The following is a 13,085-nucleotide window of genomic DNA, read 5'->3' on the forward strand; positions in this document are numbered from 1 at the left end:
GTCTCCACAGACAGCTGGTTTAAAAACTGATGAACACCTAAAATGTGAGTTTTTCGTGGTCATGACGGGCTTACTGGCACAGTAGTCACAGTACACGCCCCGGTCTGTCTCCAGTACGTGTGCCAGTAGCACCACTCTACTCTGCTCCAAATACGTGCAGAATCTATATTTGACAGGACGTCAGGCAAGTTAACGCGTAGAGCATCCGGTCAATTTTCTAAATATAACACACTATACCGACTCCCCATTGTATACCATCACTTCAGCAACTTTAAAAGCAGAGTTGATAATTTCAGAAAACTAGCATGATTTTGAAAGTAGCATTCCCTCAGTGCTCCGTCTACACCCACCCCCTCCCCCCTGTGCTCCCTCTAAAGCCACGCCCCCTCACTTACATGCACAAGCGCCGTCTCTCCAGAAGTGGACCTCAGCTCATCTCCTGCATTGTGTAGAAACTACGTCGTCTCATGTCTCATTCAGTGGTAAGTAAACTCACAGTATAAACTCCTAAAGTCATCGGTGACGAGCTTTGAGTGTGGGCTAGAGCACGCAAGAGGTAGAGAGCGAGCAGGGAGACAGGGAGGCGTCTGATTGGTTCATCAGATTGGTACCTCGTGGTAGACATTGGTCGAAGTTTTTACAGGCTTACAACTGATACAGATGATGGATTTTCTTTGTTCCTTTTTCAGAGAACCTGAGTTATTAATTTCTGTCAGGACCTAAATAAGATTTCAACCAAAATCTTTAAAAGTGGATCTGGAGGAAATTACCAACCCTGCCTTTAAGTTAAAACAGGCACCCAATGAGCAGCTGATCTACCTCTGAAAGACAAAGTTCCTTTTTCTGTGGTTGAGATAATGTCCTAACCTTCGATCTACCGGAAGTTACTTATTTTCCTTTCAAAATAAAAGCAGGTTAGTATTTAAACGGGAAGCTATTTCACACACAGTTACAAGCAAAGAGTGCTTTTACATTTTTGTAGTTGTAAGGTAACTACCTTTACCCCAGATAGTAATGGAGTTACAGTAAGGAGTTACTAAGTAATGCGTTACTCCAAACACTGGCTCTAAATGAAATCCAGTTTGGTAGAAAGAACCAATACTTGCCACCTGGAGTGCGGAGGAATGTTTCAGTAAAATAACTCAATCCTACTAATAACAGCTCCTCATTGTGTGTAGTTAAACCTTCTGAGGAGTGAGCAATGGTATGCATATCTACTTTCTATGTTCTTCACACGTCTTCAAGATGTTATGTAAATGTGTGTGCTTACAACATTTCTGCTGTTCCCTTTTTAAATCTGCACGTGGCCCTAAATGACTGCGCTGGACTGACGTGTTCTGCAGTGAACTTTCTCTCCTTTTACGGTTTAGTGAGTCTGAATTAAGAGCAACTTCCTGCCAAACGGAGTGTGACCAGAATTGATTCTTTGGATGCTGCTCTTGTTGGGGAAGTTGGATCAAAAGGAAAGGGGGGGGGGGGGGCGGTTCTTCCTTGTGTCACTGCTCTAGTCTTTCCTGATTTCCCCCTCAGTGATGTCAGAGATGCATTTGGCTCCACAGGTGAGCATTTCAGTTTTGACGACTTCCTTTGCATCTTTGCACTGCGATGCATTCATATGTATTCCCACGTCTTCTCCTGCAGACTAAGCTCTCATGCCGGAGCTTCACTGAGGCGGAATAATCAAATAACACTCTACGCAGTTAGCTTTCCAATATGATTAAGCCAGGTTGCCGATTGCAGAGACTAATTTAGAATGAGTTGTGATTAGCTGTTTCCACCCTCTGAGGCATTATGCATTTAAATGGAACACATTTAAACCAGCTGGGAATATGACAGTGTCGGCTGATTCCCTTAAGTGCTGCACTCGAGTGTTTATTCCTGCGCTTTCACTGTAATGGACCATTTACCTACACAGCAGAAGACAGCAGAGCAGAGGAAATGAGACAGAGGAAAATACTATTTTTGGGTGCAGGGCCTCGACTTGTACTGCAGTCATTTCACTGGAGGGATTAAGACTCCCTCGGCCCTCCCTCCCTCCTCTCCTCCTTCCCTCTGCAGCCGCGGGTGGATTTACTATTACCCCGGTTATTTATCACTTTGGAGCTGAGATGGAGAGGCCTGCAGGGTGAGAGAGAGAGAGAGACTGAGAGAGCGACACAAGGCCAGGCTGGAATTAAAATCTCTTAGCCTTTTGTACGTTGATTTGATTTCCCCCTGATAAGGCAGCCTGTCCGTCTCTGGGTCATCCCTGCTGGTTTTTAAGGATGTCCTGCAGGATGACGAGGAGCCTTACAATGTGGAAGGTTGAAGTTATTCCACAGACAGCATGAATAATAAGGCTGCCTTGACATCCTCCAATGGTTTTTCAGGTTGCCTTTTTTTCGATACATTTTGGAAATATCTATGTTTTTTTTTTTGGCGGCCATATTTGGATTAGAGGGTGGACCTGGAGAGGAGGGACGGGTTAGCCTGTCCCGCACTAGAAGAGTTTTAAAATCTTAACAGAAGTTGAAAATGTTAAAGAGCTCACAAATGAGGACAAATAATGAAAGATTAAACAGTTTTGTTCCTTCACAACACACACACACAGATTCATTCACCAGGAGCCAGAGTACTGACTCTAAAAACTCGCTAAATCTCTCTGACTTTTGAGTAAACAAACATGGAGGACAACAGGCAGGAAGATTTGGTGATCCTAGTATTTGGACTACTTTCACACTATGGGTGAAGTCCTGGAGACGGTGTTAACTTGGGCTGTACATTCAAGCATGACATGGAGTTCAGTAAGAAATGGATTTACTGCGGTCGTTGTACTTCCTTCTTCAGTCAGCTCGCTGCCCGATTGGCTATCGATTTGTTCATTAACCAATCCACTGAGTGCATGCGTCAATATAAAACACATTTGATATGTACAATTTGAAATCAGTTTGGCCCAGCGGATCCAGTCAGTCTTAACACACCTCACACCACAGGAACATTGGGAAATATAATCTTTAGAACCGTCAAAGAAATCAGGACTTTGATTAGTTTTATGAAGGAGGGGATCAGGATCAGAATCAGCCTGATTGTCTTAGCGTGTACTCCAAACATACAAATGGTCATACCTTACCAGTCCAACTACTGTTGTAGTACTTGAAATGGGTCTTTGCCTCGAGAACACTTTTTGAAGGTCTTGTGTCGGAATCGAAAGCGTCCTTACTTGTTCTTGTCTCGGTCTCAGACTGGACGGACTCCAGGTTTTTAAGATCAAGATGTTATCATGTCATTACTGTGATTAGAAGGAAAACACGTCTTTCCAAAATAATAATTTCAATTCATTTATAATTCCATTTTTGTCCCCTGGTTATGTCCAAAAGCTAGATTCATTGTTGAGTCATTGTTGTACCACTTTAAGTAAACGTTGAAGGTGTTGGGTTATTTACTCTCACTCCAAAGTGGAAACCTCTCTCCTCCAGTTCCTCTCCACACTCTTCACCAAAGGATCAGATCAGACAGAAGACTCTTTGTTATACGAGCACCTGAACAAATCGTCCTCTCCACTTTCCCCTCACCTTCCTCTCCACTTCCCCTCGTTGCCTCCGCACCATCACTTCCTCACCCCCTCTCCCCTCCACAGATCTTATACCTTTCTCTGACATCTCTGCCTGCTCTTACTTTCTTCAGTCTCTGAGCTCTGACAGAGTGACTGATGTGGATCATTACCTGGCTCCGATGGTTCCCTCTGTTATGAAATCCTCCTCCGTGTTCTGTCAGTGTCACCTAAAAGACATTCTGAGGCTATTGGTCCAGCTCCATCACCCGCATCTTTGTAAAACTTCAGAGTAAAAATAACCCAGAGACCAACTTTCATTGGACGTTATGCAAACATTTTGTCAAGACTTTGTTTTACACAAAATTGATGACACTTTCATGTCTGTGGTAAATAAAAAGTCATGGCTTTGTATTGTTTTCTCCCTTTTACTGCTTCTACTGCTTGTATTTAATGTTTGTACTTCTTTGCTTCTAATTAAAGGTCACATATTATCACTTCCTGATGTTCCTCTAACACTAACATGTGTCTCTAGTCTGTCTACAAACCCCCCAATGATGAGAAAAGTCCATCCTCTCCGTCTTCTGCCTGCTCCGCTTTTCAGAAAATGTGTGCTCAAACAGGCCGTTTGGAGATTTTCCCTTCATGACATCACAAAGGGCAGTAACCCCTCCCCCAGGTGGGTGACACTCCCACAGCTAGGTGTTTGTTCTGCCCTCTGAGTCTGCCTTCTCACCGTAAACAATAGAACATGGAGCGAGAAAGACCGAGCCACCCGAGCCCTTCCAGAGAGGGGGCGTGGCCAGACACACCTCATTCACATTTAAAGCTAAAATACAGGTTTCTCGACAAACCTATCTCAACTAGCATGCAATAAATGACCCTCTCCAATGTCAGCATTTAGCAAAGGCAAAAACAGGCTGCAGATCATGTGCATGACATGAAGTAGAAATGTTTGGCTTTTCCTCAAGAGACACTCCTCGGTTAGTTCGACAACATTTTGAAAGATAGCTCTATTCTGGATATGGTGTTGTTTTTCTTTGTTGTTGTCGGTGCAATGACAGCATTCAGGCAAACATGTTCCATAAATCACAAAGGTGTATGGCTGGAGAGCTTATTCTACCTCACCACACCAAAGTGAAACGTCGAACACGAGAAGATTCTATAATCTGTTGAGGATCTTGCTGTAACTCCTGCAGAAGTCCCACCAGCACAGAACAATAAGTTAGAAAGCCAATAGCAGCGAGAGACAGGGGAGCTGTGAACACCTCGGGCTCAGCGTCGGGTTCGATAGCTCCATCCTCGCTCGTGATTCATCGAGGACCCGTTGTTGCACTCAGGTGGGATGAGGGAGAAGTGATGTCTGTATTAGCTTCAATATACCGACTGTGGCAGTGGATTCACAGCTCTGATAGGATGGCAACAGTGACTGAAATATAGTACAAAGAAAACACAGGTATACATGTATTGATGCTCTGTTTAGTCTGTTAGAAGAAGATATACTTTATTATCCCACGGGGGGAAATTCAATTATAGTTATTGAACATGATACTCACACATGCACAAACAGGATCTTATGGATGTGCACTAATGGAGAGACATCAGAGGGATGGGGCTGCCTAAAGCGAGCGCTCCTGAGCTGGTGGGGCGAGGGTGTTTGTTGCCTTTCTCAAGGGCAGCTCAGCAGTGCTCAGGATGTGAACTGGCACCTCTCCAGCTACCAGACCAATTGCCAGACATGGAAATTCCAGGACTTGAACCGGCAACCCTCCGATACTCAACCCAAGTCCCTACAGACGGAGCTTTTCAAGATTTTGGGAGAGAAGTTCATCTCCATGTTTGTTATATTTGAACCAATCACTTAAAGTTTAGTTAAGATTTTCATACAGTATTGTAATAATAATGAGATAGCTTCATTATGTGCATAAAGACCTTATTGCTCTACTTGATTATAAAAAGTCCCCAAAAGAGTAACAGTGTGTCCTATTTCTCTTTAGCTTGAATATTGATTTAAATAAAAATGTGTGCATATGCTGTTTGAACCACGGTCATTTGACAGAATCTCAGAAACGGTTTCCATCAAGGCCCCTGATTATGGCAAGCTTCATCGCTGATACTCACCTCAGCACCCGAGAGAACTATTCTTACCCCCCCCGACCCCTGTGAACGAGTCCAGGAGTGGAACATTTGACGGTAGATTGCAGATGATTTCACTGTTGAGGGAACTTGTGTGTGTGTGTGCATTGGGGGGTGAAGTTGCGGGTGGATAAGCCGTTGCCTAGGCCACAGCTCCAAGTCCCCGAGCCCCCACAACAACCCTGCCATCTCAATCCAATCCACTGTCTGACGGATTGGGAGGCAAATTGGCAGTGTCAGATTTCATATCACAGCGTGCTGCAGTGAGGCCGGGAGCAGGGCTGCAGACTAATAAAGGGAGGGCAGTGTATGTGCGTGTGTGTGTGTGTGTGTGTGTGTGTGTGTGTGTGTGTGTGTGTGTGTGCACTTTCACGCAGATGTATCGGCGCCCACGTAAAACGAAGAAAAACAGCAACCACAGCACCATCGGACCAACTGCCCATCCAGCTGCTCTGGTGCGGCAGTTACACAACCTCAGTGCATGCTGGGAAGCGGTGTCAGAGCCCTGTGGCGTGGGATTGGAAAGTGGTCGCAGTGACTAAGCCTGGTGTGTCAATCTGGGATTGTACAAGCCTCTGGCTATCACAGCTCAGGAGGGAGTGATGAGAGCAGCATAAGTGCCATATGTCAACCAGCAGAACCAGCCCAGAGACAACATGAGTAACACCCAGTCAGGATTAATGTGTGTGTGTGTGTGTGCGTCTGTGTGTGTGTGTGTGTGCATGTGCGAGTGCGGTTGTGCAAAAAATTCTCACACCAATTACAGACACAAAGATTAAGAATAAGAAGAAAGAACAAACGATCTCTTTGTCCAGAAGCCTGGATTGACTTTGATGGTGGTCATCCGCCCTCTAGTGGTGCATACAGTAACTGCAGGTAGAAATCAGCAATGAGATTCCGCTCTAAACAACTCTTAAATTTGCACCGATTCTGGAATTTTCAATTTTAGCAAAACTTTGAACTTTAAACTTTGATAGGATAATGGTACAACTCAAACAATGTTGATACCTTTTTGGATGTCATGGCAACACAGCAAAACATCAAACAGAAACCTTGGGCACCCAGTCATTCCTTGTTTTTGTAACCAAAAGTTGCCCGTGGATCTCGCCTTTGTTTGCATACTGCATAATGCTTTCTGGCCAAATCAGTAGGTACTACTAGTATAGTAGGCACTTTCAAAAAGAGCCTGTGGCGTCTCCGAAAAGCCACAGTTCAGTATGGAGTGCAGACTTTTCAGTAGGCGGTTTCAGTACACTGAACCCTCGTGGTCATTCAGTGGGCATTTTCTTGGTCCACCTCAGTAGACTGAACATTTCAGCATGGATACTAACTTCCTGGTTTTGTGCAGTATGGTTCTGATGCATCCTTTCAGGACATGAGTCATATTTTAACACCCACAATGCTGTGCGAAACTAAATGTAAAATGTCTCTTCACGTGCGCCTCCAAATCAAAACAAACGAGGATGGAGGCGACCGGTTTGGGTATCGCGCCTTTCAAATGTTAAGTTGTTAAATTGTTGACATGCAACGTGAAGTTTCGTATTATTTACTGAGCCATCGTGCAGATCACATCTGAGTTGAAGTGTCAGTAACATGAGGCGGGCTAATGACGCCACTTCCACACTGAATGGATCAGACGAAGTAGGAACAGATATCGGCCTTCTGAACAGGAGGTCCTCACAGGATACAGAATGAAGAGAAGTCTACTGTCAGATTGTGTAGGCACTTTGCAATTCGGAAGCACCCAGTGACTTTAAACACAAGAGGTAATCAAAACCAGGTGTGACACACAAGACACAGGTGAAACTGATGAGTGCAATCAAAAAGGGAGGGAAACTTACAAATGCAGGAAGTAACACTGGACAACACTGTAAACAGGAAACGCAAATAACTTAACCCAGGAACACAATAATACACAAAGGGATTAAAACCAAAACAGAATGGAAGAACAAGAGAAAATAAAACAGGAAATGAAATCAAAACACTGAAATAATCCAAATACAAAACGGAACAAGAACAAATCATGAGTTCTGCAAAAAAGGAAATAAGCTCTGGAGCCTGCTCTTAGGTCCAAATCATTTTGAGCAGCACATCACTCGAGATAGCAGCTTCAGACGGTGCTTAACCTTCAGTGTCCTGTTAGGAAGAAATAAAAAAATCAGCGGGAGGACATTATCTCAATGAGAACATCTTCATATTGGCTGCCTATCATGATTCATATTGATTTTACAATTGTTGAATTTATGTGAACGCCCCGCGGTGAGGATGAGCTCAGAGGGGAGATTAAATTAAATACAGACGAGATGAAAGAAGACGGCAGCTTATCCCTGCAGAGCTGAGCACAAGTCCTGGCATGGAGCCACACACACACACGCATGCACACATGCACACACACATACACACACACACACACACACACACATACACATGCACAAACACACACACAGGGAAAAAGACTGGACTGCTCTGACAGATAAAAGCTACAGTGTGCAGTTTGAATCGCAGCAGACTTTGTGGTTTTATATGTTGAGTTTGACATTTCTGACATGAAGAAGTGCTTTTGTCAGACTCTCCCTCTCTCTCCTGCAGCTCTCTCCCTCTCTCGCCTTTCTGCTGCTCTCTCTCTCTCTTCCACTCTCCTGCTCTCTCTCTCTCTCTCTTCCACTCTCCTGCTTCTCTCTCTCTCTCTTCCACTCTCATACTTCTCTCTCTCTCTCTCTTCCACTCTCATGCTTCTCTCTCTCTCTCTCTTCCACTCTCCTGCTCTCTCTCTCTCTCTTCCACTCTCCTGCTTCTCTCTCTCTCTCTCTCTTCCACTCTCCTGCTCTCTCTCTCTCTCTCTTCCACTCTCCTGCTTCTCTCTCTCTCTCTCTTCCACTCTCCTGCTCTCTCTCTCTCTCTTCCACTCTCCTGCTTCTCTCTCTCTCTCTCTCTCTCAGGTCTCCTCGTCTCTGTAAAGAAATTAACCCACTCCTGCTGTCGTACATCTGAATCTGAGCTCCTCTGGTCTTTTGTCAGAGATCTGCATGTGCTTCGGTTAATGCATATATGCACACACACTCAGAGGCTGCTGGAGGACGTGTTGCTGTGAGAATTACACTTAAGTGTGAGTTTAATGTAAATCACTTAACCATCTGTATTCATAACCTTTGGCTGCCTCCCTCTATTACGACCCACTTATGGCGGGTTATGCCTTTAAGCTTTTTGTTCCCGTGCTATAAATAGGATAGCACTGCTTATTTAAGCTAAGTGTGAACTCAGATATTATATTTTCAGACTCACAGGCAGCATGGCGCCAAGAATTGGCCCTTCACTTTGGTCCAAAGGGACATATCTAAATAACTAATTGGTGTACAAACTTGTGCACAGATCTCTTGTTAAAGGGATAGTTGGGTTTTTTTGAACAGGGGCTGTATGAGTTACTTGATAAGTATATTATGAATTATGAAATGTCGGTCAGCTCAGCCCCTTTATAGAGAAACCGACTGGACAGAAAACATTCAACCTCGGCTACACAGCTATGCAGACGAGGCCAATTTGCTCCACGTAATTTAGCCAATTTTAAGAAAAGCTTAAAGGTCTGGATTTAGTTTTGCCGATTTTAAGGCACCCCCCACACGGCCGTTTTGGACGCCCCTCGGTTTGCCAGATATGAGACCAGTTATCAGGTCAAACCAACAGGTGTTGTAGCGATGGAAGCGGGCGAGAGAACTGGTTCAGATAGAAGTGATTGTACCCGACCTAAAAAGCCTCTGCATGTTTCTAATAAGCTCCACGAGCAGAAACGTGCTCAAACTAGGATCAATATTGGAGATGCTTTTGAAAAATGGAGAGAGGTTAGAACGCAGAGACCGATGCAGAGCTGGCTAAACACTGAAGCTTCATTGTCCACCACATGGCAACCTGCATGAGCATCGACTCTAGAGAGGAGGGGGCGGAGGGAGACAGCTCTCTACAATGTTTAGAATATGGACTACAGTACCCGTTTTAAACACTAGGTGTCAGAGTTACAGATTGCTCCTTTACAGGTTATCCGGCTGACACAGCACAGTAATGGCTATAAAGCATTTTATCATAGCTTAGTAGGTTTTCCTCTTCAACAGTGGACACATTTATAGTGTTTTAATCAAGGAAACATGTCGTGCAGACCATGGGTGATGTCATTATGTAACTAAAAAAAACTGTGTGAGCTGTAAACATACTTAGATTACTTGTAGTAGTTGATTACTTGTAGTAATCTAAGTCAGCAGAAGTTGCTCTTTTTATTCTGGCTTCAATCCCAAGTGGCTGTTGCTCCATCCATCTTAATACACTGTCTGTTTGAAGCAAACAGAACAACATCATCTGCATAGAAGGAGAGGTGAGACTCCGAGGTCCCAAACGCTGACAATCTCCTCTCTGGAAATGTACAGTAGCTGAACAAAGAGGACACACAGGAACAGTCTAAGACGAGTAAAAGATTTATTTCACATTTTTTTCTTTTTAAATATCACCAGCTTTGTTTGAGGAATCAAGGACAACAAAGAATTGGTCACGGGGAATGTTACAGAGGTTCAAATGCACAAAAAGACAAGAAGAAGAACAGTCTCAGGTCTGAAGGAAACAATGAAGATCGGAGGAGTGACGGTGCATTTTTTTCCTGCTGATGGTGAAAAAGTGTAAGGACGGACAGAGTGTGCTGGCTTTGTTTGATCACTGGAGTTAGGAAAACAGTTGCAATGTGAGAGTGACATCTTTTTCCAGTCGTGATTTCTTTGAGTCGGTCAGTTAGCGCTGAGAGAACGGGCGTGCATGTGCCGATCAAACAGATGAGATGGTTGAAGGTAAAGATCACACAGAGTGAAGTTTTAGCAGCAAGAGAAGAAAACTCACGAAAAAGAAGAGACGAGAATCACTACCATCACAACACCAGACACAAACAAACACATAGTGGAGATCTGCAGATCGATCTAACGGACTGAGCTTGATTATTCACGGCTGATACACAGTTTAATTTCTGCCAACTTTTCTGGACAGGATCTCAATGATTTCATTAACACATTAACATTTTCTGCTTCGAGCTTCTGAAAAATATTTTCTGCTTTTCTGATGACGGCCAATAAGGGGGTCGGGTTCGATATTTTTAGTTGGTGATACATTTTCTGCTTTCAGATGTTTAATTATAGAAAAAGTTTAACACCTTCAGGACAAAATTGTTGTCGCTTTGGGTGACATTATGGTGTAAATAAACCACTTGGGAACCCGTTAGAAGGACTCTACTTTGAGAACAGCTATTTAAGAGTTAAATCAGTGTTCAGTGCTGATAAAAATCAGAAGACGCTTTTTTTTTTTTAAATCAATTATTTTTAGGGGTCAGAGAGTCACACAGGCACTTGAGAGAAAAGACAAAAACACTACGACTTCCATTAAGGCACGACAGATAGCTACACTCACACACACACAAATCTTTGGGACGTAAACGGCATGATTCCCTCAGCGAGCTGCACACACACTACGCAGCGCTTCAAATAGACACACAAACAAATCTTAGACTCGACCATGTGGATGTTCTTTTTTTTAAGTTTATCTCCATAAACTAACAAAGCTTGAGAAAATTATTGGGTATCTTCAAATCACTATGGATGCTGTTCAGGTGTTTGTGTCTTTAATAAGGTTGACAAAATGCTCGATGCTTTTTAACACCACAGGTTTTACAATGATTCAGTCTCTGGTTTTCAAATGATAGATGGTATCAACAAGTACAGAAGCTTGAAATAAATCCCCGATCTTCAGTCATTTTAAACTAAAAGCTGTCAGAGCTACAAAAAAAAAAAAAAGTGAAGCGAGAGCTCTGTTTAAATTGCACAAATAGGCTGGCAATGTTTTAAGGTTCAGAAATATGCCAACATATTTGCACGATGTAGACAGTGTTCAGGAGTTACCTGCAATTTTGTCATTTAAAAACAAGAGCTGACCCTGTTTTAGGTGCCTATAGGACGTCTTTTTTGATGCCGTGTTTTTGAAATTTTCTACCATGCCATCACCAACAGTCATTATCTACACTCTTCAATAATCACAGAATGAAGCCTCTTTGCTTCCCTGGTCTCAAGGAAACACAGAGGTTCACTTCAGACATTTGCAAATTGTCAACATGGCACCAAAATTAAAATTATAAATGTGATGTGGTGAGAAAAAGTTAGAGACTGTATGTTAGCACAAGCGTTATTGAACGTATAATAAAGAGTAAGCTCAGGATTTGTGTAGCTGATTAGCACAAAGTTATGAAGTAATGACTTCTCAAGGCTCTCTACTTAAATTAAAAATGGCTTCCATGAATAACGAGGTTAAACAAGAAACAGCTGTCCCACATATGATCGTAACAAAGCGACAAATAGTTTGTTATCTAGAGTGATTTAAGTACATTCAAATACTTCCTTTACATGTCAAACTAACAAACAGAGCAGCTCAGTCACACTTTAATTCATCTGAAATCAAATTTATGATTTAAGAATTAAAACTTCTGTAGCTTATTGTCAACAAATCCCACAACAACCAACAATGAATCGCTCTGTCGGTGAAGGGTCTAAAACTTCAAACAGCCATGCACGATGTTTGTTAGAAACAAACAAACAAACACAAACGTGAGTCAAAAGAGAATTTGTTGGGGACTTTTTTTTTTTCAGCCGAGGCTCTGCAGCACGGGTGAGTAATCTCTGGCACGAGGGCGGAGCTGATTTATTTAAAATAAACTGCAGCAATGGTGATTTGTGTACGTTGCCCCCTGGGGGCGAATGTATGATTCATGGATTTATAAATAAAACTGAGCTGACTTGATGCATCCACACAAGTCGAAAATGTTTCCACTTGAGCGAAAGATTGGAGAATTTTCCCGAGGCGCCATGACTCCAGATTCATAATTATACGGAGAGACGAACGCAAAGAGAGAGAAAATGACAGAAAGAGCTCGACGTCCTGCTGGGTGTTTAGATCAAATACAACTGAACACACACATATACACACAACCGGAAGATCGAGGGTTTGATCCCCAGCTCCTGCCGATGTGTCCTTCGGCAGGACACTTAACCCCGAACTGCTCACGCTGCTACATCGGCATCCGTAAAATTTGAATATCTGAGGAAAAATATTTACTTTCAGCTGACCGAGAGTAGACTTTATTCTCTGCAGGTTAACTTGATTGTTTAAATGAGTGCTGTTGCCTCAAAGCAAGGAGGTTCCCGGTTCGAATCCCTCTCTGTGTGGAGTTTGCATGTTCTGCCCGTGCATGTGTGGGTTCTCTCCGGGTACTCCGGCTTCCTCCCACAGTCCAAAGACATGCTGGTTAGGTTAACTGCTGACTCTAACTTCCTGTAGGTGTGAATGTGAGTGTGGCTGCTTGTCTGTCTCTATATGTCAGCCCTGTGATTGGCTGGTGAACAGTCCA

The 13,085-nt window shown here is 43.3% G+C and overlaps 1 long non-coding RNA gene across 1 annotated transcript in view; it reads right to left on the reverse strand.

The window, feature by feature from the left end:
- Positions 1-10,112: 10,112 nt before the first annotated feature.
- Positions 10,113-13,085, reverse strand: part of LOC132986916 (uncharacterized) — a 138,900-nt gene continuing 135,927 nt past the window's right edge. The window contains exon 2 of the long non-coding RNA XR_009675563.1: positions 10,113-12,696. This is a non-coding gene — a long non-coding RNA (uncharacterized LOC132986916). The remainder of the gene's footprint in view (positions 12,697-13,085) is intronic.

This window comes from Labrus mixtus, chromosome 13, assembly GCF_963584025.1.
Source record: "Labrus mixtus chromosome 13, fLabMix1.1, whole genome shotgun sequence".
NCBI classification, from domain to species: Eukaryota; Metazoa; Chordata; class Actinopteri; order Labriformes; family Labridae; genus Labrus; species Labrus mixtus.